This window comes from Cavia porcellus, unplaced genomic scaffold, assembly GCF_034190915.1.
Source record: "Cavia porcellus strain 051 isolate PalLab524CR breed Dunkin Hartley unplaced genomic scaffold, mCavPor4.1 scaffold_10, whole genome shotgun sequence".
NCBI lineage: Eukaryota > Metazoa > Chordata > Mammalia > Rodentia > Caviidae > Cavia > Cavia porcellus.
In genome coordinates, this window is record NW_026947493.1 from 70,640,399 (window position 1) to 70,663,712 (window position 23,314).

At 39.9% G+C, this 23,314-nt stretch overlaps 1 long non-coding RNA gene across 1 annotated transcript; it reads right to left on the reverse strand.

Moving 5' to 3' along the window:
* Positions 1–206: 206 nt before the first annotated feature.
* On the reverse strand, positions 207–23,060 carry LOC134477930 (uncharacterized). Its single transcript, XR_010050243.1, has 2 exons — positions 22,570–23,060; positions 207–2,174 (listed from the first exon to the last, which is right to left on the reverse strand). It is a non-coding gene; the product is annotated as an uncharacterized LOC134477930 (long non-coding RNA).
* Positions 23,061–23,314: the final 254 nt, after the last annotated feature.

Consider the following 23,314-nt stretch of genomic DNA (forward strand, 5'->3'; position numbering starts at 1 on the left):
AAACAAATTCTCACAAGTGAAACTATGCTAAGAAAACCTAATTTATGGACCAGTGGTTCACACACTGCTGCACATCTGGGCCACCTGGAGAACCAAGAAATCACGCAGACACCTGAGTTCATTCAAGAGCAGAGGAGCCCCATATGATCCAGATCACAGCCAAGTTGAAAATCACTGGTGCAGACCCTCTACACTTAGACCAAAAATTTTTTTCTTGAACTAAAATTTTTTTATTTTATTATAAAGAGAACTAAACCAAACAAAATAAAACAGAATTAAACTAAACAGTGAAAACAATATAGGACTTCAAAACAAGATAATGAGAAATTAACAATGACTACCACAATGCCTCTTGCTATCTTCAAAATAGCTGTCCAGACCATCAGACATAGGCATATAAAATTAACCAATTAGGGCTGGGGATTTAGCTCAGTGGCATAAGCACCTGCCTTGCAAGCAGGCAGTCGTGAGTTCGATCCCCGGTACCAATAAAAAATAAAATTAAATTAAATTAACCAATTAGTACAAGAAATTTCAGGTTTTCACCTCTAATTTCGACTATGTGTCTCCTGAACTTGTTCTGGGTGGACTGGAGATCTGAGATTATATTTTGCTCCTTCGTCTTGACGTTTTCCTGTGTTTTTCTGAGCCAGTCCATGGCTACATCCCAGGTGCTTACCGCATTTGCTGCCAGTCCCTCAGTGCAGGGAGCTGAATGAGGCTTCTTCTCCAGGCCAGCTCTGGGCTCTCTGGATCTCTCTAAGCCACTGGCACTTGGCCTCGGGGTGTGGTTTCTTCTCTGAGCCCCCTGGGCTCACTAACTCTTTCCTGGCCACTGGCGAGGGGCCTCGGGGCCTGCCTTCTTCCTAATAAGGCCATTTGTTCACAATTTGGTTTGGTTCTGATACTTCTTTGTTGATTTTCTCTCTAGTTAATGTGTGTGTCTGGGACCATAGGGTATTGAGGTTTCCTGTTACAACTGTGTTATTACTCATTTGATTTTCCAAGTCTTCCAATAACTATCAAATAGTCGGGTGCTCTAATATTAGGTACATATATATTTATGATTGTCTAGGCATGTATGTTCTCTAGTTTTCTCACTGACCCTAATCAACCTTATGTTATTCTTCTTTGCTTTGTTTTGTAGCTGTTGGATTGATTTCTCATGGCCTCTTGCTATTTTTAAGATATCTTTCTTATCATCACTAACTACAGTTCTGTCAAGATCTGAAATTCTATCTTTTCCTTCATTCAATCTGTTGTGTATACTTTCAATGAAGGTTTTAATCTCCTGGATCTCTTTTCATATTTGTTTCATGGATTCCACTTCTCTCCTATGGCGACCTTTTCTAAGCTCATCTGTTCTTTTATTTATATCTTCTCTAATATCTCTGATTTTAAGCATCATTTCTTTTTGTACCCGAGAGATCATTTTCCTTCTATAGCCTTTTCTGTTTGTTTTCTCCCTTCTGTTGTTATCATTTCAGAAACTTCCATCTTTTGATGTGTGACTTCTAACTTCATCCGTCTCACTGAGGTCCAGGCCTGTGCTGGATGGGCTGGGGGTCTGAGGGCTGTGTCCCACCCCTGCATCTTGCCATTCTCCACCTTCTCTTTTTTCTTTTATTTTATCTTCTGTGCTGAGGCCCACCAACCTCCCATGACATTTATCTCTACCACTAGCATTGAGGTCTTTCTCAAGAAGGAAAGGAGATGTCCTTTCTTCAGGGATGTCCTCCAGATGTATTTGGTTCTTTACAGCTATTCCAAGAACTACCTTCTGGTGGCTACAGTGCTGTCATCATGTCCATGTGGCATCCCAGAGATGCACTGGGTGTGACGCCGACCTTGGCCTCTGGATGTATGGGCTGGGACTGGTCTTCTGTCAGGGGAGTTCTCCAGGGTGCACCTGCTGTCTCCTTACTGCTGCTTCAGATGCTTCCACATTACTGGTCTTGCTGATTACTTCGCCTTCCAGGGGTGCATGTGCCTCTGTGTGCTGAGCTGTTGTCCTGGGTCGTTGGGTTCCCACCAGTCTTACACTCTTTCAGCTGGCCCACCCTCTGGGATGCAATGGAGGAGGCCGGGACCCCAAACTCACTGTCTTCCAGCCAGCCCCACTATCTGAGATGTAATGGAGGAGAACACAGCACAGACTCACTGTCTTCCAGCACCTGGACCAAAATTTAAACAGAAAATAATGATGAGTTTATCTGATATCTCTCCATACAACTATTGCTTTTTTACATCTTCTAAATAGATTTACTTTTTTTTTTTGCAAAGTACCTACAGTTTGTTTTTTAAGCTTTTATGCTTTACTAGCACACGTTTGTAGTGCATAATGATCACATTCCTTGTTGGTACACATACATAATATATCTTAATTATTTTTAAAATATATTTTAAGTACCTATTATGTAATCAGAACTATGTTGTAATGAGCCTTGGAAATCCTACTTACTCCCTCAAATAACTTAAAGTTTTCTCAAGCAGTGTTTAATCAACAAGCATTTACTTGCTGCCACCCATGGGCCAGGCACTGCAACTACAAAAGTGCATAAAGACTTGGTCTCTCACCCTGAAGATGCAGTGGAGGAGACGGGGAGACATAATTACAGTGATGGCATTCACAGACCACGCGCTGGCTTTGTGTCAGACTCTCCTAAGCACTTTACTGGATGAGTGTCTCACATCTTCTTTAAAACCAGGGAGATACAATCATTGTGTGTCTCAATCTATATATGAAGAACAGAGACTCCTAAGGTTTAAAATTTCACCCATTTAGGGCAGGGGATTTAGCTCAGTGGCACAGACGCCTGCCTACCAGGCACAAGGTCATGAGTTTGATCCAAAAAAAAAAAAAAAAAAAAAAAACCACTCATTCTGTCTGCTAGTGAATGGAACAAACAAAATTTGACACAGCCACACAGCAGAATAATATTCAGCCATAAGAAGAAAGTATTGATATACAGGACAATGTCACTGAACCTTGAAAACATGCTAAATGAAAGAAGTCACATATTTTTATGATTCCATTTATATGAAATATCAAGAACAGTCTTTTTATTTAATTTTAAAGGGAATAAAGCATAACAATAAAATGAATCAAAACAGAAAAGACAGTAGGAAATCTGTAATAGTTACTATATTGCATATTGTTGTCCTCTAAATAGTTGCTGAGACAACCAGCTTTAGACTTGCAAAGTCAATCAAACAATACAATTCCTCTGAGTCAGCTGGCTGCTCCTGGAGGGGTGCTGTTCTTCTCTCCCCAGTCTGTGCTCCAGCCAGCTCACAGGCCAACCTTAGCTTCCTTCCTGGTTCTCCTCTTTCCTTCCTCTAGCTGGCTCATAGGTGAGAGGCTTAGCTTCTTTCCTAGTTCTCCTCAGTCCCAAGAATAGTTAGTCCCAAAGAAAAATGGCATTTCAGATTAGCATGTTGGTCAGTAGATAAACTAGTGTTCTAAATTTTTAAAAACATGGATGGTAAATCCATGAAGAAAGAAAGGAAACAAGTGTTTGCCAAGGACTAGGAAGGGGGGAGATGAGAAGGAACAGAATCCCATCTTGGGGTCTTGAAAATGTTCTGACATTGGATAGCAGTGATGGTTGTACACCGTTGTGAATATACTAATTTCTACTGAGATGTATGCTGTTCAACAGTGAATCTGATGGCATCTATGTTACATCTCATTTTTAAAAGAAAATAAAAATTTATCCAAAGCTATGGAGCCAGAGAGGTGGGCCTTGAATGTGGGCCAATCTCACTAGAAGCTGCATGCTTAATGCTGCACTGCTGTGCATCTAGAAACAAAAATAAACCAGCAACCACATCACTGTCTGGCAGGAACCTCTGTGAGAAGCCAGGGACCAAACAGAAAGGCAGGCCCAAAATTCAGTAGGAATAGAATTTCAACAAGAAAATGTTACAAGATACCAGAGAGTAAGTGACCTGGGCCACACAGATGACACAGATCACAGAAAAAGTGTTGGGAGAGGTAGGCAGAGCTGATCAGGCAGCCTTTAAGAGCTAAAGAAAGGCTGGCTCTCAGGCAAGTTTGGATGAGGGAGGATATGGGTGAACCGAGAGGACCTGACATAAGACATTAGCAGGAGCATATCCCTTCTGGGGAGGAAGGAGTAACACACAGTGACTGGTGGGGACAGAAGCTCTCTGGAGCTGTTGTTCTGATTCGAGCAGACATCCTTAACTGAGGGTCTCCCAGCCTCACCTCTGTCTAGGTTTGCGGGGAAGTGGAAGAGGGAAACTTGTCTACAAAGACTGTGACAACATCCTGCTTGTATGCACACATTTTCATTTTGGAAGGAAGAAAACTACATAGTTTTCAAAGAACTATATGACCCCCCCAAAAAAATAATTTAAGAATTTCCTGTTTGAGCTGCCAGCTGTGGTGAGTCCTGCACACCATCCCAAGCCCCGGGAGAGTTTAAGATCATTGTTCCCAGTGGTCAAGGACCCACCCAGCTTCCAGCCACACTACACTAGGTTTGGGAGGTTTTGTGGCCTGAAGACCTTTTTAATCAAGAAGTTGAGAATATGTGAAGTGAGTTCCAGTGCATTGGTGCTTGCCCAGGAAGAGCTTTGGACCATCATCCATAGTGGTTAGGTACCTGATCAGCTTCCTGGAACACTGGAGGTGGCACGGGAGGGCACAGGAAGGCCTGAGCAACCTCCATTCATTCCCAGGAGCCCAGGGCATAGGAGACAATTTCCAACATCCCTGGGGGAAGCTTTGGAACAATACTTGAAACACAGAAATATAGGAAAATGACAAAACAAAATGCAATCTCAAACCCCCAGCCCATCCCAAGAAAGCCTAGGAGCCATGTACATAGAAGAAAATATATGTCATACACCTGAAATACCTGACATAATAGCTACTAAAATAAAAAAACAACTCCAGGAAGCTCTAAAGGAATTCAAACTAGAAATAATCTCCCAGGTAAAAGAAGAAATGATAAAAGTAATGAAAGAGATCCTGAACACATTTAAGAAGACAGTTAAAAAATTAGAGGAACAAAACAAAAAGACAGAATCCCTGGATGAACAATATAAGAAACAAACAGAATACATGAAGCAGATTCAAAGAAATATACAGGAAAAATTCCATTGAAAGTTGTCAAAACTGACTCAGTGAAAGTGAAGATACAATTTCAGACCTCAAAGACAAGATTGCAGCTAGTGAACAGGAAAGGAAACATCTTTTTAAAATAACAAGGAATCAGGAAATAACAATTTAACAGCTGCAAGATGATGCAAAGAAAAGCAACATAAGATTGATAGCGATAAATGAAAAAGAAGGGGACAACACAAATGATATCAAGAGACTATTTACAGAAGTAATAGCTGAAAATTTCCCAAACATGAGAATGGAAACTGACATTAGGATTAGTGAAGCATATAGAACTCCAAATAGCCATAACCAAAATAAAACTGCACCCATACATATAATAATCACCAACCCAGAAATCCAACATAAGAATAGAATATTAAAACCTGTTAGAGAAAAAAGACAGATCACCTATAAAGGAAAATCTATCAGAATCACAGCAGACTTCTCAGTACAAACGATAAAGTCAAAAAGAGCAGAGTGAAGTATTTCAGATCCTAAAGGAAAATGATTTCCAACCTAGACTGATGTACCCTGAAAAATCATCCTTCAAAATGGATGGAGAAATAAGACACTTCCATGACAAAGAACAGCTGAAGAACTTCATGATCACCAAGCCAACATTGCAAAGAATACTGAAAGACAGTCTAGATACACATAGGAAAAAAATCACTAAGCAAGGTAGAAAATTAAACAGAATGGAAAGATAAAGATGCAACAGCAAAAAGATAACATGTCAATAATAAACCAATATATAACAGTTATAACCATTAATGTAAATAGTCTAAATTTACCAATTAAAAGAAACTGACTGGCAGAATGGATCAAGAAACAACATCCAACGATATGCTGTCTGCAAGAAACCCATCTAACCCAAAAGGAAATTCACAGGTTGAAAGTCAAAGGATGGAAAACAATACTTCATGCAACAGGAACCAAAAAAAAAAAAGTAGGGGTAGCTATTCTGTTTGCAGACAATGTGAACTTCAAACCAAGAATGATCCTAAGAGACAAAGAAGGTGACTACATATTGATTAGGGGAAAACTTCAAGAGGAAGAGATAACTGTCTTAAATATATATGCACTAAATTCCAGAGCACCGAGTTATACAAAGCAAGTATTAATAGAAATCAAAAATCAAATTATCAATAACACAATTATAACAGGAGACCTTAACACACCATTGACACCCAGGGACAGATCAACCAGACAGAAAATCAGCAAAGAAGTAACAAAACTGAATCACACCTATAAACAAATGCACCCAATAGACAGAGTATTTTATCCAAAAACATCAGAATATACATTCTTCTCAACATCACATGGGACATTCTCTAAAATAGACCATATACTAGCTCACAGAACACATTTAAATAAATGCAAAAGAATTGAAATCATCCCATGCATGTTATCAGATCATAGTGCTATGAAACTAGAAATTAATGATAAAAGAAACTGAAAAAAACCCCAAAACACATGAAAATTGAATAATACATTCTTGAGCAATCAGTGGGTCACAGGGGAAATTAAAGAAGTAATTAAATAATACTTGGGGCTGGGGATTTAGCTCAGCGACATAAGCACCTGCCTTGCAAGCAGGCAGTCATGAGTTTGATCCCTGGTACTGATAAAAAAATGAAAAAAAAGACAAAAAAAGAAAAACAATACCTACAAGCAAACAAAAATATAAATACAACTTTCCAGAATCTGTAGGATGCAATGAAAGCAGTCCTCAGAGCAAAATTTATTGCACTGAGTTCTCACATCAGGAAAACAGAACAAATACAAATAAACAACCTGATGCTACACCTCAAACATTTAGAAAAAGAAGAGCAAGGCAAGCTCAAAGCCAAAAGAAGGGAGGAAATTACAAAAATCAGAGCAGAAATCAATGCAATAGAGACTAAGAAAACAATCCAAAGCATCAACGAATCAAAGATTTTGTTCTTTGAAAGAATAAATAAAATTGATAAGCCCCTAGCCAACCTTATTTTAAAAAGGAAATAAAAAGCTCAAATTCATGCAATAAGGAATGAAAAAGGCAAAATCAATAAAGACTCTATAGAAATATAGAAGATCATCAACACCTATTTCAAAAACCTCTACCCTCATGGGTTCAATAACACAGAAGAAATGAACAGATTCCTAGAAACATATGAAGTACCAAAGCTGGGTCAAGAAGATGTAAAACTGCTGAATACCCAACTTCTATTAATGAAATTGAAAATGTAATTAAGTCCTTACCTACAAAGAAGAGCCCAGGCCCAGACAGATTCACTGTGGAATTCTACAAAAAATACAAAGAACACTTAATGCCAACACTCCTCAAACTAGTCAATGAAATCAAAAGGGAACAATTCTTCCTAAGTCATTCGTGGGAGCAAATATTACTCTAATACCAAAACCTGAGAAAGACCAAACTAAAAAAGAGAACTACAGGCCAAGCTCCCTAATGAACACAGATGCAAAAATCCTCAATAAAATATTGGCAAACAGGATGCAATAAATCATCAAGAAGATTATACCCTATGACCAAATGAGATTCATCCCAGGCATGTAGAGATGGTTCAACATACGTAAATCAATAAATGTTATCTACCATATCAATAAAGCCAAAAGTAAGAATCACATGATCATTTCTATAGATGCAGAAAAAGCTTTTGATAAGGTCCAACACTCATTCATGATAAGAACCTTACAGAAAATTGAAGTAGTCTTTACCTCAATATGATAAAAGCTATCTATGATAAACCAACAGCCAGCATCATATTAAATGACCAAAAATTGAAGGCCTTTACCTTAAAATCAGGCACAAGACAATCATGTCCCCTTATCATCACTCCTATTCAACATAGTACTGGAAATACTAGCCAGAGCAATTAGACAAGAAAGAAAAATAAAAGGGGTAAATATAGGAAAAGAGGAAGTTAAATTATCATTATTTGCAGATGACATGATACTCTACATAAAAGACCCCAAAACTCCATTGAAAAATTCCTAGATATAATAAATAAATTCAGCAGTGTAGCTGGATACAAAATCAATGCTCAGAAATCAATAGCATTTCTATACACTAATAACAAAATCGCTGAGAGAGAAATGAGAAGCCACACCCCTCACACTAGCATCCAAATAAATGAAATACTTAGGAATAACCTCACAAAAGAAGTAAAAGATCTATACAGGGAAAACTATAATACCCTGAAAAAAGAAATTGAATAGGATCTCAGAAAATGGAAAGACATCCCTTGTTCATGGATAAGAAGAATAAATATTGTAAAAATGGCCATTCTCGAGGGCTGGGGATTTAGCTCAGCGGCATAAGCGCCTGCCTTGCAAGCAGGCAGGCGTGAGTTCAATCCCCAATACCGATAAAAAGGAAAAAGACAAAAAAAAATGGCCATTCTCCCAAAACTGTTATACAGATTCAAAGCAATCCCAATGAAAATACCATCAACATACCTTATAGATCTAGAGAAATCACTCCTAAAATTCATCTGGAACCAGAAGAGGCCTAGAATAGCAAAGGCAATTCTAAGCAGCAAAGGCAAGACAGGAGGCATCACAATCTCTGACTTGAAGTTATACTACAAAGCTACTATAATAAAAACAACATGGTACTGGAATAAAAACAGATCTGAAGATCAATGGAATAGATTAGAAGATACAACCACAACTACAAACACACTCAACCATCTTATCTTTGATAAAGAGGCCAAACATGTTCACTGGAAGAACAACAGTCTCTTTAATAAATGGTGCTGGAAAAACTGACTCTCCATATGCCAAAAACTAAAACTAGACCCTGCCTATCACCATATACTAGACTAAAATCTAAATGGATCAAAGTCCTGAATATTAAAACAGAAACACTAAATCTGTTGGAAGACAAATTGGATAGATACCTTGAAGACACAGGGGCAGATAGAGAATTCATGAACAGGAATCAAACCGCATGGGAAAGTTTCTGCATGTCAAAAGAAATCTCCCGCAGAGTGAAAAGAAAACCCACAAACTGGGAAAAAAATCTTAGTGAACTGTCCCTCAGACAAAGGACTTCTGTCTAAAACATATAAAGAATTTTAAAAGGGGCGGAGCTAAGATGGCAGATAGATAACAGCCAGCTACAGTGGCTCCATGAGATAGTTAACTCAGAACTCAACATAATACAACAAGGGGAGCCCCGAACAGAGGGAGAGGAATTCTCTCTCCCAAGAAGAAACTAAGGTGAGAAAAATAATCAAACATTCACTCCTGGCTGTCTGTGCCACCGTGCCCCACTCGGCACCTCTGGCCCCCTTGAGACAGGCCATCTCCCTGACACCGCCTGCAGCCGCTGCCTCCACTCTGTCCCCAGGGGCCGGCAGAGGCAGGGGGAGGGAAACAACTCGGGCTCACAGGCTGCCCCGCCCCCACCACCACTGCCGCCTCCTTGGATCTAGGCGTCCAGGAGGGCGCCAGGAAGAGGGCAGGTTGCTGCCCCACAGGCTTGGAACCCCATTGCTGGGATGCATTGTCACCTTCGCACTGACCGCTTGCGTGAGGACCTGAGCCCCCAGCATCAGCGCTGAGTGGATCCCCGCTGACGGAGCACCCCCAAGGTCCCTGAGCAGGCGAGTGTGTCTTTGCCACTGCCAGGCCCGTGTGACCAGAGCCCTATGGAGCCACCGCCATGAATGGAGCCCAAAGAAGCTGCTTCTGAATACACCTCTTCAGGCCACAATTAAAAATACAGAACCAGAACTTTCCGGTTTCCTGCTGGGATTGACCAGCTTCGGGGAATTGGGCCTGCCTGCCTGCACCCTGAACTCTGGACTGTGCGGCCTGGGGTGAGTGTCCCTGCACCATCCCAAGCCCCTGGGAGGGAGTTTAAGATATCTCAGGTAACAACAATTTGGGGAGGGCAGCAAAACCCCAGTCAGCACACTTCGGAAAGATCCTAAGCAATACAGAGAGGGCCAGAGACCCCCAGGACACTCCAGTCTGAAAGACTAGAAACATGACAAGAGATAGAAATAAAAAAAAATTCTGAAAGAAACCAGAAAAATGACAAGAGATAGAAATAAAAAAAATCTCCATCTGCCGAACTTGAGAAAATAAGCCCAGGAAAAGTAAACACGGAAGAGAACCAGCACAATCACCATCCAATACTAGACACAGCATCAGCTGAAACACAGAAATACCTTCTTGACCTCACAGACAAATTTAAAACTATATTTCTGATCCAAGTGAGTCAAGATATAAAGAGATTCATTAAAGAAATGATAAGCCCTGCCCAAGAGAACACAGATGGAAGAAAAGAAAGTGAAACTTCTGAAGAAGAATTAAACATAACCTAGAATACATGAAACAGATCCAAAGAGATTACCAGGAACTAAAAACTCCATTGAACACTGGCAAAATGCCTTGACAGAAACTAAAGTTAGCCTTTCGAAACTTGAAGAGAGATTTATGTATTATAATCGTGAAAGAAAAGATCTCTTAAAAATAATGAGGAACCAGAAAAAAACAATTCAAAGGCTAGAAAATGACAGGATACATAACTTAAGAAGAAGGCATGTGAGCAAGGAAGCAGGAGCAACCAAAAATGAAATATAAAGAATATTCACAGATATATTAAAGTAAAATTTCCCAAGTATGGGGAAAAGAAATGATATCCAGATAAATGAGGCCTACAGAACACCAGCTACCTACAACCAAAACAGATCTACACCCAAACATATAATAATCAAGATTCCAGAAATTCCCAAAAGAACAGAATACTAAAAGCAGCCAGGGAAAAGAAGCAGATAAACTACAACGGGAAAAATTATCAAAATAACAATAGACAGACTTCTGGTGTCATGGCTGCCCTGACCACAACGTAGTGCTGAGAATTTCTGTCCCGGCTAGACTGCTTACTGAGACTTCTACGGCCTACAGGCCTCATGGAAGGACTCTTGCAGACCGGAAGGACACACAGTGGTGATGCTGTGGGTCGGGAGCCGGGGAAGGGATGGGGTCGGGCTGAGGTCTGAGAGGAGGCGGCAGAACGAGCTCTGGGAGCTGCAGCCTCCCACCCAGCTCCAGACCCCGAGGTCCTCATGGCTTTTCCCTCGGCGGGGTCAGGTCACCTGTTAATGTTACCGCGGGTGCCTCAGGGTCTTAGGTCTGCAGACGCGCCCACATTGGGCTTGTCTATCTCTAACGTAGAAAAGAGGAAGACCAGCACTAAGAAACACTGTATTGCAGATCTTTTAATATATTATGGAGGATGTCAAAGATGTAAGATCTAGCCAATTGCTCAGTACACACAATTAAGTTGCCATTTGACTCTTCCGGGAGAACATGGCGGACAGATAACAGCAACTACCGGCGGCTCTCTGAAAGACTCGGCTCAGAAGCCAGGAATGGTGCGGACTAAGGAGACATAAGCAGGTGGAGATATGCTCTGCTGACTCAGGAACAAACTGGGCTGAGAGAAGCCAACTTGGAATGCAGTCCTGGTGCTAAAACAGGAACAGAAAAGACTCGGTGTGGAGGCTGGAACCGCGCCATTGTAAGCCGCGATTTGGGTTTCCCGCCGCGCAGCGGCTGGCTGCCTCTTCAGCGGCTCGGCAAGGGGAGAGACGTGCAGAAGCTCTGAGAACGGCAATCTGCGAACGGCAGGGAGGCGTGCACTGACTTATGGTGAGGTGAGTGAGAGAAACTGACACTCTACCACAGTTTGACTCCAGCAGAGGACTTTCTGGGCCCGAGCAGTCCTGCGGGAGCAGGGCGCGGTGGCGACTCCAGCCACACATCCCCCTCTCGGGCGGGATTGGTGAAAAGTGCCTGGCCTGCGTGACGCTGCCGGCGGACCTGGTAGACTGTCCCAACCCAGATCCCAGAGCCTGACGGTGGCCGGGAGGGGAGACGCGTAGGCTGCCTGGTCCGTAACTCCCTGGTGCGCAGCGGTGAGCGGGAACACCTAACTGGCGCAATTCGATCAGGCTGTGGCTGACTGGGAGAGAAGCTGGGCCTCTTATATAAGCTTGCATATATAAGGAACAGAGAAGAAGAGGCAGCATGGGAAGAGGCAGCAACAAGAAAGGCTCCTCGGCCCCCAATTCTGAGAAACAGGCAATAGCAGACACCGCACCAATACACATAAGGCACCATATAGAGAGCCTCATAGACCAATTCAGGAATGAAGTTATCAACGACCTGAAGCTAGAAGTATGCAGAATAGTTAGAGAAATGCTAAGCACCACCCAAGAAAAAACAGGTGGTGGAATGGAAGAACAGAAAAAAAGGGGAGAATTATTTGATGGAGAAAACAGAGAAAGCATAGAATACGTGAAGCAGGTTCAAAGGGACTACCAAGATACTAAGAAGTCTATCGAAGACTGGCATAACAGCTTGAAAGAAACTAAGGACAGACTATCTGAACTGGAGGGCAGACTTGTAATATGGGAGAATGAAATGAAAAACTTCTTAAAAATAACAAAGAAACAAACAGCAATAATACAAAGACAAGAAGATGATAAGAGGATCCATAACTTAAGGATTAAGAACATAAAAGAAGAAGTAGGGATGCAAACAAGTGAACTACAAAAGCTACTCACAGAAATAATCCAGGAGAATTTTCCTAATTTAGCAAAAGGTAAAGATACTCAGATGTATGAGGCATACAGGACCCCAGCTACCTACAACCCAAACAGAGCAACACCCAGGCATATAATAATAAAAATTCCAGAAATTCAATACAAGAACAGAATATTAAAAGCTGTAAGAGACAAGAAACAGACCACTTACAAGGGAACACCCATCAGAATTACAGCAGATTTCTCTGCACAAACCATCAAATCACGAAGAGCGTGGGGGGAAATAATTCAAGCATTGAAAGATAATAATCTCCAGCCAAGATTGAGATATCCTGCACAACTGTCCCTGGAAATTGATGGAAAAACAAGGTGCTTCCAGGATAAAGAGGAACTGGGGGAATTTGCAACCACCAATTCAACTCTACAGAGAGTATTGCAGGATATTCTAAAAAAAGAAAAATACAAAGAACCCAGAAATAGTGGCGGGGAGGCCACAACAAATGGAGCAGAGAACAAAATGAAGAAGACAAACTGACAGCTACTGACAGAAAAAGAGCTTAACAGAAATGAGGCAGAGAAGATTGGATGATAGGAACAGCTATTTTGGAGAAAATGACATCTTAATAGGTAATACTGATTTAGTATCATCTTGTTTTGAAGTCTCATCTAGCTTTTGTCCTTCTGTCTCCAATGGTCTAAATAGGCTGTATCTTATTGGATTTTATTATGTACGATAGTATAAGCAAAAACCTTTTAAAGACAAGGAGATTATACAGAAACCATTGTTCATTTTCTGTTAGTCGATTCTAAATACTCTGTAATGCTGTCATTCTCTTGAATGGTTTTACATTGTTTTGATATACTTAATGCTACAGTATACGAAGTTGTACTCAAGGATTTCAAAGAAAGAAACAATATGGTAACTACTTTTAGGTTAGGATTATCTGGTGGTGAAACACTATTCTGCTTAAATGGTTATGTTTTGATCTGCACTGTTTCGTTGTTATGCCCTCTTTTATCTCAATCTCCACTCCATTATTTACTTTTTTATCTTTATCCTTTTAATTAAAGGAAAAAAATAGCAGGATATATTATAGTAACCCATTTTGACTTTTCATTACCTTGATTTAAAGCCCTGTATTACTCTCACCATCTGGTTTTTAACTGATGTTCCCCTATTCTGTTTTGCTGGATAGTATCAGGTTCGAAAGTTTAGGCATCAGCTGTGAAGATAATGAGATTCATTATGACGCCCATTCTTGTTGACTTTTAGCTACTTTTGAAGACCTACAATGTCTCCAATGTTTTGGTTTTGTCGGTTTTATTCTTTATTGTTTTGTTCAATTGTATTATAACTAATGATATAGGCAATTCTATTAGAGATAGCGGGAGACATTATGGTAACCATTGTTGATCACCTGTATTATGTTTTTACATTATCTATTATGTCCACCCTTTTGACTTGACCGATTCTGTTCTGTTATGTCACATTTGGTTTTACTCTCTTCCAAAAAAGTAATAAGAACCGTGGGAGCAATGAAACCCAAAATGTGTAATAGTCATTGTACAAAAGAGAGGAAAAGAAAGTGCTCTAAACTATATAACTGCATGTATATTTAAGTGTATAAGATAGAAAATGATATCACAGAGTTTTATTGGATCAATGAACAGAACTGTTTGCAGTATCATTGATGGAATGTCCACTTTACAAGCTTTAATTTTGTGACTTGAACAATTATTTCTAAGATGACAATATGTAATCCATTAACTAGTGATTTCCTACTGTTCATTTTTTTTCTGTAAATCTGTATAACTTGTACCCTTTCCCTGCTTTTTTTTTCTTTTCTCCTTAAATAAAATTAAAAAAAAATAACAATAGACAACACAAACTCTCAAATCGAGAAGAGAATGGGGGGGAAATATTCCAAGTCCTGAAAGAAATTAAATTGCAACCAAGACTCATATACCCAGAAAAACCCTCTTTCAGTGTTAATGGAGAAATAAGATGCCTCCAAGACAAGGAGGAACTGTGGGAGTTCGTGGCCACCAACCCAACCCTACAGAGAGTGCTGAAGGACATTCCAGAGAGAGAGAGGAAGGGATAGGGATACCAGGATTCCAGCAACAGTGGCAGAGAGGCCTCAATGAACGGGGCAGACAGTGGAATGAGGGAGTAAGGTGGACAAATTATAGCAGCAAAGTGGAGTAGCAGACATGAGGCAGAGACGATAAGCTATATTCTTTAGTATAGATAGCTTTGATACACTATTTTAAAAAGGCAGAGGTCATTGCTAAAAGTGTATCAGGATTTAGAAGACACTGTAGTCTTATCACCCTGTTTAGTTTGAATTTAATTTGTTCTGGTATGTCCACTCATATCAGACTTGGGGGCACAGACATCTGACCCAAAAATAGCAGGTTATACCATGGTAACTATCCTTAATTTCCTATTAATTTAAACTGAAACCCTGTATTACTTACATGACCTTACTATGACTGATCTTATTTGAATCCAATTCGTTAGACCATGGTTTTGCCTTGGCTGATTTTATTTGAATTTGGTATGCTTGATAGTATCAACCCTAAAAGTAGAGGCAACTGCTCTGAAGATGACAAGATGTAAAAGATATCCATACCGGTTTAGATTATTAACAGCTCTCAAGTCCTACAATGTTTTCAAAGTTGTGTTTTTATAAAAATAGCTATGTAGTACTATTCTTAACTATATCAAGCCTGGTGATGTGGGCAAGTCTATTGAAAATAAAAAGAGAAAGCATAGTAACTAGGGTAGATCACCTAATATTGTGGTCTTATATGTCTTTTTCATTGCATGTTTTTCTAGGAATTTGTTTTGCTGTCTTGTTATGATTTGTTTTTCCCTATAATACACAGAGGATAGATATACATGTAGAAATTTGCACATGAGAAGATTTTTTTAAACTATTTACTGGAACAGATTATATAATGCAATATGTAATGAACAGATACTCTGAAGAAGAGACACTAAGAAACCCAATGCTAATTCTAAAGCATTATGATATAAAATCTAGCAATATTATTATTCACTGATCAGAGTGATATTAGTCTAGTCTCTTAAGTTTAATTTCAGCATATATAAAGATAAGCACAGCTACTATGAAGAGAATGAGAGACAGTATGGTAGTTATTTTGTCTTCCCCAATTTCAGATCTTGAAGACCTAAAAAGCCTTCATCATCCTGTAATGAGTTGATTAGTTCTATAATATGCAGTGTGTATTTAATGTGTGTGAAGATGGGGACAACTATTTGGAAGAAACTAGAAGCAATTAGATAAATAGTGAAAATCTCCAGTGGACTTGCTTTGAATCTGTATTTCTTTAAATTGTTTCCTTTTGTACTTTTTTGTTCTGTTTTGATATGTTTAATCTTACCCTCTTTAAGATAAAAAACAAGTGTTGTAGGACTGATAATCATATTACTAAGTTTTTTTTAGATCATTGAGCAGAACTGTTGGCAGTGTCGCTATTGGAATGTCACTTTACATACTTTAATTTTGTAACCTGAACAACAATTTCTAAGATGACAATATGTAACTTATCAACTGGTCACTTCTTACCATTTATTTTTCTGTGATTCTATATTATTTCTACCCTTTTTATCTCTATGTATCTTTTTTCTGTTTCTTTCTCTTTAAATAATAAAAAAAATTTAAAAATCAGACCCCCGAAATTCAAAGACCCAATCCAAAAATGGTCATCTGAGATGAATACACACTTCTCAGATGAAGAAATACAAATGACAAATAAAAATATATGAAAAAATGTTCATCATCATTGGTCATTAGAAAAATGCAAATTAAAACAACACTGACATTCCATTTCACTACAGAAAGAATGGCCAGGATCAAGAAAACTACCAACAACAAATGCTGGAGAGGCTGTGGGGGAAAAGGAACTCTCCTGCACTGTTGGTGGGAGCATAGACTGTAGCAACCACTGTGGAGATCAGTCTGGAGACTCCTCAAAAAGCTGGGATTGGAAGTCCCATTTGACCCAGCTATTTCACTTCTAGGCATATTCCCAGAAGAACTGAAAACATCATACCACAGTGATACATGTGCACCCATGTTTATAGTAGCACAATTTGTAATAGTCAGATCTTGGAAATAACCTAAATGCCCATCAACTGAGGAATGGATAAAAAAAGTTGTGGTATTTTTATATAATGGAGTACTACTCAGCTATAAAGAATGATCATATTGAGATATTTATTAATAAATCAGCACAACTTGAGACCATACTCATAAGTGAGATAAGTCAAACTCACATGTAAAAATACTGTATAGTCTCCCTAGTGTAAGAAATGGTAAGAGTACATAGGAGTTTATGGTAATCATGATTCCCCATTACATTGCTTTGAAGTCTTATGTTTGCATTCATTAGTTGGAATGATTTTATCCTGGTTTGTTTGATTTTATTATTTGTGATGGTATGAACAGCTATTTTGAAGAAAACAAGACATTATAATAGCCAGTGCTGATTTAATATCATCTTACTCTGAAGTTCTATCACGCTTTTGTTCTTCTGTTTCCATTGATTCTATCATGTTATATATTATTGGATTTTATTTGTGTGATAGTATAAACACATTTTCTATGGAAAATGAGATAATATAGTAGCCATTGTTCATTCTCTGTTATTTAGTTCTGAATGCCCTGTAATACTTTCATTCTCTTGAATGGTTTTATACTATTTTGTTATGTTTAATACTATCATATATGAAGTTATGCTCAACTATTTCAAAGAAAGAGACATTATGGTAGTTACTATTAATTATGGGTTGTCTCATGGTAAAATGCTGTGTTGCTTACATTGTTCTGATCTGATCTGCTGTGTTATGCCCTCTTTTGTCTTAATCTCTTTAAAATAAAAAAAATTTTTTAAAGAACTTCCTGTTTGGAGAGTGCTCTCCAGAAATATATGCTCCTGTTCAAAGACAAAAGGACTAGAATAGTCAGAAAGCACACAATGATGTTACTCGGATATAAAACAGTGTTGTGTTAAAACTACGTTGTTAAATCTTCTTTGGTGATTGATACGTTTCACCTCTATGTGGAAACACCAAACTGTGTGCTACCGGGGCGTCTTTTTCCAACTCCCCGCTCACACTGAAAGCCCAAAATCGCACAGTACAGCTGGCTTCCTGCCACATACACTGGCCAGTGCTACGAAATGAAGGCTTCTTCTTTTCTGGGGAGCCTGCTACTCTACACTTACCAGCACACCACGGGAAGAGGGAGACTGCGGCGGGGACTGGGAAACGATGCTTTAGATACTCACGGCTTTCCTGCACTGAGCCACGAGTCAGAAAACATATTTGCTGGCGTGTTAAAGGCACTCTCCTCAGCAGAAGGGATACGGAAATAGACAAGATGCATAATACATCCTGCCTCCTTACAGTTTAGATTCTACTGAAGAGAGGGCTGGGGATTTAGCTCAGTGGCTTAAGCACCTGCCTGGCAAGCGCAGGGTCATGAGTTCGATCCCTGGTACCCCCTCCAAAAAAACCCCAACAGTTTCTATTAGAGAAACGGACATTTAAGAGCTCAAAAGGAATGCCCAATAGATACAGGGAAAAAATGCTCAATATCTGTTAAAAACATACAAATTAAAACAACACTAAAACCAGGAAAAAATGACTATCTTCAAGAAATAATATAGTAAGAAATGCTGACAAGGCTACAAAGGAAAAAAAGAACATTTATACACTGTTGATGGGAATGTAGACTAAAAAATCACTATGGAGATCAGTGTGGGGATTCCTCAAAAAACCAGTTAGAAATTCCATTCGACCTAGCTATTCCCCTTCTAGGCATCCTCCCAAGAGCTAAAAACACCGTATTACAGTGATACACGCATACCAGCAGCATAACTCATAATTGCTGAATTTTGGATATGGCCTATGTATCCATCAACACATAAATAGATAAAGAAAATGTATTTACACACAGTGGAACATCATCTTGCCATAAAGAAGGATAAATTTCAGTCATTTGTAGGAAAACTGATACACCTTGAGACCATAATGTTATGAAATAAATCAACCACATAAGCTGAAATATCACACGGCTGCTCTTCTGTCAGAAGTTGAAAGATAAAGAAAGACCAAAATAAAAACTAGCAACAAGAAGTAGGAAGCTAGATCTTTTGCAAATAGGAAAGGGACCAAGAGATGGAGCAGGCAGGGAAGGGAATAGAAAAAGAATTAAGATGTGTTATATACAAGTGGCAATTTCCTACAAGGAATGTGATTTTTATGTACTACAGATATATATTAATAAAAAATAAAAGTAATTCTTATATAGGTGGTAACACAATTTGGAAAAAGTGAGAGAGGGAGTTATAGGTCAGGGCTGGGAGAGTTGCTTACAATTTAGACAGGGTAAGCAAGACAGGCCTGGCTGAGTAAACGCTTTAAGGATCTGACAGCACAAATACATGGCCTTCGGGCAAAGAGTATCCTAGGAAGAGGCCAGCAAGGGTAGTGAGTGGAGAATGACCATGCCTGGCATTCAAAGAGCAGGAGCAAGGAATTCCATGAGGACCGTGGAATGAGAGGGTGAAATTAACAGGAGACAAGGAAGGGGAATCAGGGAGGCCCTTGTAAGCTACTGTACTGTACTGTGATGAATGCTGTGGATGGTGTTGAGTAGAGATCGTAGCCCACTTTCTGCAGTAATAACAAAATACCCGAGACTGGGTAATTTATTTAAACTATTTCTTTCTTCTAGCCCCGGAGGCTGGGAAGTCCAAGTACATGGAAGCAGCATCTGTTGGACATCTGGTGAGAGCCTTCTTGCTGCATGATGACATAGCAGACATGTCATATGGTGAGATGAATAACTCTGGGCTCTCTTCCTCATCTGACAGAGCCACTTAAGATGCCATTGTAGGGGCCCCACCCTCACGACTTCATCTAATCATAATTACCTTCCTAAACTCCCATTTTCTTTCTTATTTTTTTAAGATAGTAAAACCCAACAAAACAAGACAGAACAAAGCAGATTAAGACAATGCAGAAAAATTGGTACAGGAATTCAGAGCAGGATACCAGGAAAACAATAATAGCTACCATAGTATATCTTGTTATCTTTGCAATAGCTGTCCATTCCATCAGGTATGGAAAAATCAAACCAAAACCAAAACACTATAAAACAAATCAAAACAGTATTGAATAAAGCAAAACAATCAGAACAAAGCAAAACAGTAAAAACAATATTGGTCTTCAAAGACAAGATAAAAGGAAATCCTCCATATTTGCTATATTGCATGCTGTTATCCTCCAGAATGATGCTCAGACGGCTGGCCCCAGGCCTGCATAATCAACTCAACAACACAAGCATTTGGTCGCTTTATGTACCTTGGTTGCTATCAGCTCAGGCTGCCCTCGGAATCATCCAGATGCTAACATAGGGAGTGGACAGAGTTTGATACTCAGCCTGTGTGCTGGCAGGCTCACGAGAGGAGCTGACTTTTCTTTCCCCTGAATGCAAATGGCTCGCGCTGCTTACCAGGAAGGCGGCTGGCTGATTTCTTGGTTGGTCCCACAAACTAAACTCCCATTTTCAAAAACCATTAACAAGTGGATTTGGGAATTAAGTTTCTAACACAGAGACTTTTAGAGAACACATTCAAACCATAACCCCTGGCATGGCCCACTAATGCTTTAGCAAGATCACACTGCCTGCTGGACTGAGGATAGACTGGAGAGGAGTCCCTCAAAACTGTGTCCAGCCTGCTCTTGCAATATCATCTGGCAGTGATCACAGATTTAAGCCCTACTCTCCAAAAATATCAAAAACTAGAAAAGACAAAATAGAGCTGGACATGAAAATTTCCCAATAAATAAGAAAAAAATTAAATTGCAATTTGCATTTCTGACAGGAGGGAAATCTAGTGGACCCAAGTTGCCATAGGAAGAAAAAAGCTAATATTAGTAAGTTAAAAATAACCATGCAATACAAAGCGTGCTAGGATAATTAGCCTTGAAAAGGGGTTGCCCCAGTGATCTCATTACATTTCCTCCAACAACTTTCCAAAGCTGTGGTAGATGAAGAACAGGAAACCATTCGGTTGCCAGCACAATGGTCTGGTTTGAAAAGCCTATAATGTAAAAAAAAAAAAAATGGCAGAGTCCAAAAACCTCAAGATCAATTAGGTGACAGTTAAGGTAAATGACAAACACTATTGTTCTAAACTTAGCTTTCCTGGGATGCTGTCCTATCATGCTGTGTCCTTCACTATATGTGAGCTGCTGGTGACCTGGGACAACCACCGTATCCTTTGGGGTGGAGATAGTGTCCTTTAAATTGCATAGCACACTCACTTTAGATGCAGATGCTAGATGAGGTTTTTTCCCTAAACTGCATTGGTGGAAACCAAGACCCACTGCTTGGAGGAGTAATGCTTTGAGGCAGGCAGTGATAGTTTTTCACTATGCCCACTAACTTGTGTGAGCTAAAACAAAAGCCAATTACCCTCCAAGATCAAAACTTCCAGATGCTTCAATTTGGACTTAGAATTTAATTTGGACTTAGAATTTTAATTTGGACTTAGACTTATGAGCTGACTTTCGCCCTCCCCCATTGGTGTCCAGTGAAGCTAAATCAACAGCATTTCTAAGTAATGGAAAGTTACTTAAATCTTTCTCTTATGACTCTTTTCCATTTATAACCATTGTGATCATTTTCTGGCTGGCCACAAACACATTTCTTTTAAAATGGAATGCCCCATAGCTCATTTTGAGCTATTTTTCTCATCCTATTTATTGACCTCTATCCCTTTATCTCATTCCCTTGGAAGCTTAAACCTCAATTCCATAAAACAGCAAAAATTAAAACTGACCCCATTTGGAATGAGGTCATATTGCTGAAGTTTTTCTCAGATTACATCATGATTTGAAAATACCAGTGTTGTCTAAAAAATGACTAGAATCAAGGTGTGACCATGTTTGAACCCCCTGGCATCTGCAGTGGTCACCAGAGCACACACAAGCAATACCATTCCTTCCCTGTGTCAGCTGCTTACTGCTTTGACTGTGCCCTAGGACAGACCACCCTGTCCTCTCTGGGTATTGAGGCCAGGTTCCATCCCTCAGTAATGATGAGCAGTTCTTGCTAATGGTTCTTTTCCAACATTATTTTGACATATTCAGATTTTTCCTAAATTCAGGATTTAAGATAAAGCAAATCATTACCATGCCTGTAGTCACAGCACTTTTGGAGGCTGAGGCAGGAAAATCAAAAGTTCAAGCCCAACCTAGGAAACTTAGTGATTATCTTGGTTACTTTTTTCTCATTGCTGAGACAAAACACTCAACACCCAAAATGAAGAAGGAAAGGTTTATTTAGCTCACAGTTTGTGGAGGTTTCAGCCCATCATCAGCTGGCTCCAAGGCAGGGTGGCAAGGCACAGGGGCAACACTTCAAGGCAGCAGCCAGCAAAAGCAGCCAGAACAACAAGAGGGAGAACAATCCTCTCCTCCTCCCTTATATTGTATGCAGACCACCCTCAGCCACCCCAGAGCAGAGGTAGCACTCACAAAATCTCCTTGCCCTCCTCTTGCACAGGAGGAGGATTCCCTGCCAAGTCTCTTAGTTAAACTTCTAAACTTCTCAAGTTGACACAGTATATCAACCATAACCGTGACTTAGCAAGATCCTATCTCAGAATTAAAAAACAAATTACTGGGGATGTAGCCGGTGAGAAGGCCCTGGTTTCAATCCCAGTAACACCTCCCCCCAGTTCAAAACAGTCTCTCCCTGAGTCCCTAAACCCCTTAACATCTGTGTCTCTCACAGCCTAGCGTCTAGAATGACAAAAATGATTGAGAACCTGCGCTGTCTCCAGGCAAACAGATCCTGAAAGGGAAGGCTGCAGAGGGGCCTCCTCCCTCCTCAAGCTCATTCCCAGTCGATTCGCTTTCCATTTGTAAAGGGGAAAAAGCTGTGAAGCAAGAGCCTTGAGGAAAACGCTGTCCCACTGGAAATCAGAGGAGTGAGCAGGAAACGTTCCCCTCTAATAGTGAATTGTTTATTTTCAGGAAAAGCAAAAAGATGATGGGATAAGAACGTGCGATGGCAGGAGAGCCTTTTTTTGAAATGTTCAGAAAAGGGTTTTCCTGAGAAGTGGTGTTTGTGCGTCAATCACGCAGCGACTGGGAAGGACATTCTAAGCTGCAAGAGTGAGAAGGGAAAGGCTCTGAGATGGGAATAAAGTGGATGTCAAGGAGCAGGCGGAAGTCAGAGGGCCAGCACGGTGGAAGAGGCTGAGTAATGCCCTCCCACAAAGTGTCCCCATCCTGGTTCCCGAGACCTGTGAATATGTTACCTTTCAGATGCGGCCAAGTTGAGGATCTCAAAAGGAGAGATTAACCTGAATTTTCTTTCTTTCTTTTTTTTTTTTTTTTTTTTTTTTTTTTTTTTTTTTTTTGGTACCAGGGATTGAACTCACGACCTTGCACTTGCAAGGCAGGCCCCTTAACCTGAATTTTCTATCTGGACCCTAATATAATCACAGGATCCTTGAAAGAGGAAAGTAAAGGAGTCAGAGGGAGAAGCCAGAGAGGGAATCACACTGG